We start from the raw sequence: 6,240 nt of genomic DNA, 5'->3' as shown, positions 1-6,240 counted from the left end.
GTCTTGCTCTGTCACCCAGGCTGGAGTGCAGTGGCGTGATCTTGGCTCACTGCAACCTCCACCTCCCGGGTTCAAGCAATTCTCCCGCCTCAGCCTCCTGAGTAACTGGGATTAGAGGTGCCCCTGACCACGCCCACCTAATTTTTTGTATTTTTGTAGAGACAGGGTTTCGCCATGTTGGCTAGGTTAATTTTGAACTCCTGAACTCAGGCAATCCTCCTGCCTTGGCCTCCTAAAGTGCTGGGATTACAGGCATGAGCCACTGCACCTAGCCTGGATTAACTTTTTGATGTGCTACTGGATCCAGTTTGCAAGTATTTTGTTGAGACCTTTTGCATCAATGTTCATCAAGGATATTGGCCTGAAGTTTTCTTTTTTGTGTGTGTCTCTGCCAGGTTTTGGTATCAAGATGATGCTGGCCTCATAGAATGAGTTGGGGAGAAGTTTCTCCTCAATTTTTTGGAATGGTTTCTGTAGAAACAGTACCAGCTCTTCTTTGTACATCTGGCAGAATTTGGCTACGAATTCATTAGGTCCCAGGTGTTTTTTTTTTTTTTTTTTTTTTCTGGTTGGTAAGCTATCTATCGCTGATTTAATTTCAGAGCTCATTATTGGTCTGTTCTGGGAATCAATTTCTTCTTGGTTGAGCACTTTTTCATATGTTTGTTGGCTGTTTGTATGTCTTATTTTGAGAATTGTCTATTCATGTCTTTTGCCCATTTTTTAATGGGATTGTTTTTTCCTTACTGATTTGAGTTCTTTGTAGATTCTGGATATTAATCCTTTGTTGGATGCGTAGTTAGTGAATATTTTATTCCACTCTGTGGGCTGTCTGTTTACTCTGCTGATTATTTCCTTTGCTGTGCTAAAGCTTTTAAGTCTAATTAGGTTCCGTCTATTTATTTTTGATTTTGTCGTATTTGCTTTTGGGGTCTTAGTCATGAATTATTTGCCTAAGCCAATGTCAAAAAGAATTTTTCCAATGTTATCTTCTAGAATTTTTACAATTTCTGGTTTAGGTTTAAGTTTTTGATCCATCTTGAGATGATTCTTGTAAGGTGAGAGGTGGGGATTCAGTTTCATTCCTCTACATGTGGCTTGTCAGATTTTTCCAGCACCATTTGTTGAATAGGATGTCCTTTCCCCAATTTATGCTTTTGTATGCTTGTGGAAGATCAGTTAGCTCTAAGTATTTGGCGTTATTTATAGGTTCTCTATTTTGTTCCATTGACTGATGCACCTATTTTTATACCAGTACCATGCTGTTTGACATTGGGTAATGTGATGTCTCCAGATTTTTTCATTTTGCTTAGTATTGCTTTGGTTATGCAGATTCTTTTCTTGTTTCATATGAATTTTAGTATTGTTTTCTAGTTCTATGAAGAATGACAATGGCATTTTGATGGGAATTGCATTGAATGTGTAGAAGGCTTTTGGCAATATGGTCATTTTCACAATATTGATTCTTTCTATCCATGAGCATGGGATTGTTTCCATTTGTGTCCTCTATGATTTATTTCAGCAGTGTTTTATAGTTTTCCTTGTAGAGATCTTTCACCTCCTTGGTTAAGTATATTTCTACATATTTTACTCTTTTTTTGGGGCAGCTGTTGTGAAAGGGACTGAGTTCTTGATTTGACTCTCAGCATGGTCATTGTTGGTGTATAGCAGTGCTATTGATTTGTGTACATTTATTCCATTTATTCTGTATCTTGAGACTTTATTGAATTCAGAGTGGGTCTTTAGGGTTTTCTAGGTATACAATCATATCATCAATAAACAGCAATAGGTTGACTTCCTCTTTTCCAAGTTGGATGCCTTTATTTCTTTCTCTCGTCTGATTGCTCTGGTTAGGACTTCCAGTATTATGTTGAATATAAGGGGTGAAAGTGGGCATTCTTGTCTCGTTCTCGTTCTCAGGGGAATGCTTTCAACTCTTCCCCATTCAGTATAATGTTGGCTGTGAGTTTGTCATATATGGCTTTTATTACTTCAAGGTAAGTCCCTTCTATGTCTATTTTGTTGAGGTTTTTTTTTTTAATCATAAAGCATTACTGGATTTCATCAAATGCTTTCTCTGCATATTGAGATGATCATATGATTTTTAAAGAAATTTTCTGTTCATGTGATGTATCACATTTATTGACTTGTGTATGTTAAACCATCCCTGCATCTCTGGTATGAAACCCATTTGATCAAGATGTGTTATCTGTTTGATATGCTGTTGGATTCAGTTAGCTAGTATTTTATGGATGATTTTTACGTCTATATTCGTCAGGGATATTGGTCTGTAGTTTTCTTTTTTTGTTTTTTGTTTTTTTTCCTGGTTTTGGTATTAGAGTGATTCTGGCTTCATAAAATGATTTAGGGAGGATTCTCTTTATCTTTTGGAACAGTTTCAGTAGAATTGGTACCAATTATTCTTTGAATGTCTGACAGAATTCAGCTGTGAATCCATCTGGTCCTGAACTTTTTTTTTGTTGTTGGCATTTAAAAAATTACTAATTCAATGTTGCTGCTGGTTATTGTTCTGTTCAGCATTTCTATTTATTCCTGACTTCATCTAGGAAGGTTGCATATTTCCAGGAATTTATCCATTTTCCCTAGATTTTGTAGTTTGTGTGCATAAAGCTGTTCATAGTACCCTTGAATGATCTTTTGTATGTCTGTGGTATTGGTTGTAATATCTCCAGTTTCTTTCTAATTGAGCTTATTTGTATCTTTTCTCTTCCTTTCTTGGTTCATCTTGCTAATGGTCTATCAATTTTGTTTATCTTTACAAAGAAACAGCTTTTTGTTTCATTTCTCTTTTGTATTTTTTTTCTTTTTGTGAGACTGAGTCTCCCTCTGTCACACAGGCTGGAGTGCAGTGGCATGACCTCGACTCACTGCAACCTCTGCCTCCCTGGTTCAAGTGATTCTCCTGTCTCAGCCTCCCAAGTAGCTAAGATGACAGGTGTGCACCACTGTGCCTGGATAATTTTTGTATTTTTACAAAAAAATTCAAAATTATTTTATATTCTTTTGGAGATGAGTTTCACCACTCTGGCCAAGCTCTTCTCAAACTCCTGAGCTCGAGTGATCTGATTGCTATGGCCTCCCAAAGTGTTGAGATTACAGGCATGAGCCACTGCACCCAGCCATTGTGTCGTTTTTGTAGTAGTTGTTGTTGTTTTCTTTCAATTTCATTTAGTTCTGCTCTTATCTTTGCTTTTTTTTTTTTTTCTCCTGGGTTTGGGTTTAGTTTGTTGCTGTTTCTGTAGTTCCTTGCAGTATAACCTTAGATCGTCTATTTGTGCTCTTTCAGATGTTTTGATGTCGGCATTGAATGCTATGAACCTTTTTCTTAGTACCACTTTTGCTGTATCCCATAGGTTTTGGTAAGTTGTGTCACTATTATTGTTTATTTCAAATAATTTTTATATTTCCATCTTGATTTGATTGTTAACCGAAAAATTATTTAAGAGCAGATTATTTAATTTCCATGTATTTGCATAGTTTTGAGGGTTCCCTTTGGAGTTGATTTCCCATTTTATTCTACTGTGGTCTGGGAAGATACTTTATATGATTTCTACTTTCTTAAATTTATTGAGACTTGTTTCGTGGTCTATCATATGGTCTATCTTGGAGAATGTTTCATGTGCTGATGAGAAGAATGTATATTCTGCAGTTGTTTCGTAGAATGTTCTGTGAATATCTGTTAAGTCCATTTGTTCTAGGGTATAGTTTAAGTCCATTGTTTCTTTATTGACCCTCTGACTTGATGATCTGTCTAATGCTATCAGTGGAGTATTGAGGTCCCCCACTATTATTGTGTTGCTGTCTATCTTATTTCTTAGGTCTAGTAGTAATTGCCTTATAAATCTGGGAGTGCCTGTGTTGAGTGCATACAAATTTAGGATTGTAATATCTTCCTGTTGGACTAATCCTTTTATCATTATATAATGCCTTTCTTTGTCTTTCTTTTGTTTTTTTTTTATTGTTGTTGCTTTAAAGTCTGTTTAGTCTGATATGAGAATAGCTACTCTTGCTTGCTTTTAGTTTATATTTGCATGAAATATCTTTTTCCGCCCCTTTATCTTAAGTTTATATGAATCCTTATGTGTTAGGTGAATCTCTTGAAGTCAGCAGATATTTGGTTGGTGATTTTTTTTATCCATTGTGTCATTCTGTATCTTTTAAGTGGAGCATCTAGGCCACTTACATTCAACTTTAATACAGAGATATGAGGTACTGTTCTATTTATATTGTTAGTTGTTGCCTAAATACTTTGTTTTTACATTGTGTTATTGTTTTATAGGCCCTTTGAAATTTATGCCTTAAGGAGGTTCTATCTTAGTTTATATTGAGCTTCTGTTTCAAGGTTTAGAACTCCTTTCAACATTTCTTGTAGTGTTGGTTTGGTAGTGGCGAATTCCCTTAGCATTTGTTTGTCTGAAAAAGAATTCATCTCTCCTTCATTTATGAAGCTTAGTGTTGTTGATTACACAATTCTTGGCTGACAATTATTTTGTTTAAGAAGGCTAATGATATGTCCTGGGTCTCTTCTGGCTTGTAAGGCTTCTGCTGAGAAATCTGCTGTTAGACTGATAGGTTTTCCTTTGTAGATTACCTGATGCTTTTGTCTCACAGCTCTTAAAATTATTTCCTTCATGTTGACTTTAAATAACCTGATGACTATGTGCCTTGGTGATGATCTTTTTGCAATGCATTTCCCAGGAGTTCTTTGAGCTTCTTGTATTTGGATATCTAGATCTCTCAGACCAAGGAAGTATCAAAGACCAGGGAAGTTTTCCTCAATTATTCTCTCAAATAAGTTTTCCAAACTTTTAGAATTCTTTTCTTCCTCAGGAGCACCAATTATTCTTAGAGTTGGCTGTTTTACAAAATTCCGTATTTCCTGATGACTTTATTTATTTTGATTCTTTTTTTCTTTGTCTTTTCTGATTGGGTTAATCCTAAAGCCTTGTCTTCAAGCCCTAAAATTCTTTCTTCTACTTGTTCTAGTCTCATGGGCAATTTTTATGTCATGTCTTTTCTGATTCTAAAACTGTTGCATATTTATTATACCAAAATCGAATAAAGCAGGGAATTAAAAAATCACTTGTAAATCTACTACTACTCAAACATGTGTTTTAGTGTATGTTCTTCCAATAACTTTTTCTAACCCTATCTATATATACAGTATATACATTCATGCATATCTGTATGTACGACTTTTAAACAAAACTGAGTATTGCATCAAAGTTTTGATAAGCCCAGGGCATCCATTTTGAGTATCTCAATGAGTTGAAATTTCCCTTGTGTGAGAGAAGGAGCTGGCTTGCATCTCTGCGTGGTGATTTGGGCTGGGAGTGACTCCAGTATTGCTGCACGGTCATCAGCTTATGAAAAGCTCCCTGCGGGTAGGAGTAAGGTGCCCAGAGAAAGTGGCTTTGAGTCCCTATGTGTTAGTAAAGGGCACAGGGTGAGGGCAGGTTTGGGATGTTGGGCATATTCATTCTCAGCCAAGAGAAGGAGAAAACCTTGCCTACCCCAGCTCTTGGCTGGCAGCATGGCAGCACTGGGCACTCAGCCTCACAAAGGTACTGGGCTCAGAGAGCAGGAATTGGTCAGGAAAGAGGGGCCAGAGACTGCAGCAGAAGCAACTTCAGTCTACCCCTCTGTAAGGGTCCCCCTTTAGTAATGAAGAGGAAGCTCTCAGGAAACTAGCAGGAAGAGGGTAAGAGAAATAGTAAGAAAGAGGAAGAGAAAGAGCAAGTATGTGACTGAGAACGTGTGTGTGTGTGTGTGTGTGTGTGTGTGATGTATGTGTGGTGTGTGTATAGTGTGCCTAGTGTGTATGGTATGTAAAGGAGAATAAAAAATACCAGGACTCCCAGACTGAAGCAGGGAGGCTGAGCCATGCAACACCAGCTTCCAAATGAATAGCTCTAGCATTGTGCACTAGCCAGGTCCCCATGGACAGGTAGGAAGCCTCACGGATCTACCATGGGCTGCCCCACAGATCATTCAGGAGTAAATTTTTTGCTGGCCTCTCATAAACAAGGACATGCCCATTATAATTTTAGGTGTACAATCTAAGTCTAGCTCCTAAAACTAAAGTCTACTCATTCCATATTGATAATGTCAATTACAAGCTTACCTTCCCAGGTTCAGAATGAAGAGTCCTCCCTCCTACCCAGAGGTGGCTGCTTAATTCACTCTTCCTTTGCTCCCTTTGTTTCCCTTCATATAGTC

This window comes from Colobus angolensis, unplaced genomic scaffold, assembly GCF_000951035.1.
Source record: "Colobus angolensis palliatus isolate OR3802 unplaced genomic scaffold, Cang.pa_1.0 Scaffold272, whole genome shotgun sequence".
Taxonomy (NCBI): Eukaryota; Metazoa; Chordata; class Mammalia; order Primates; family Cercopithecidae; genus Colobus; species Colobus angolensis.
Note: the sequence above shows the minus strand (reverse complement) of the source record.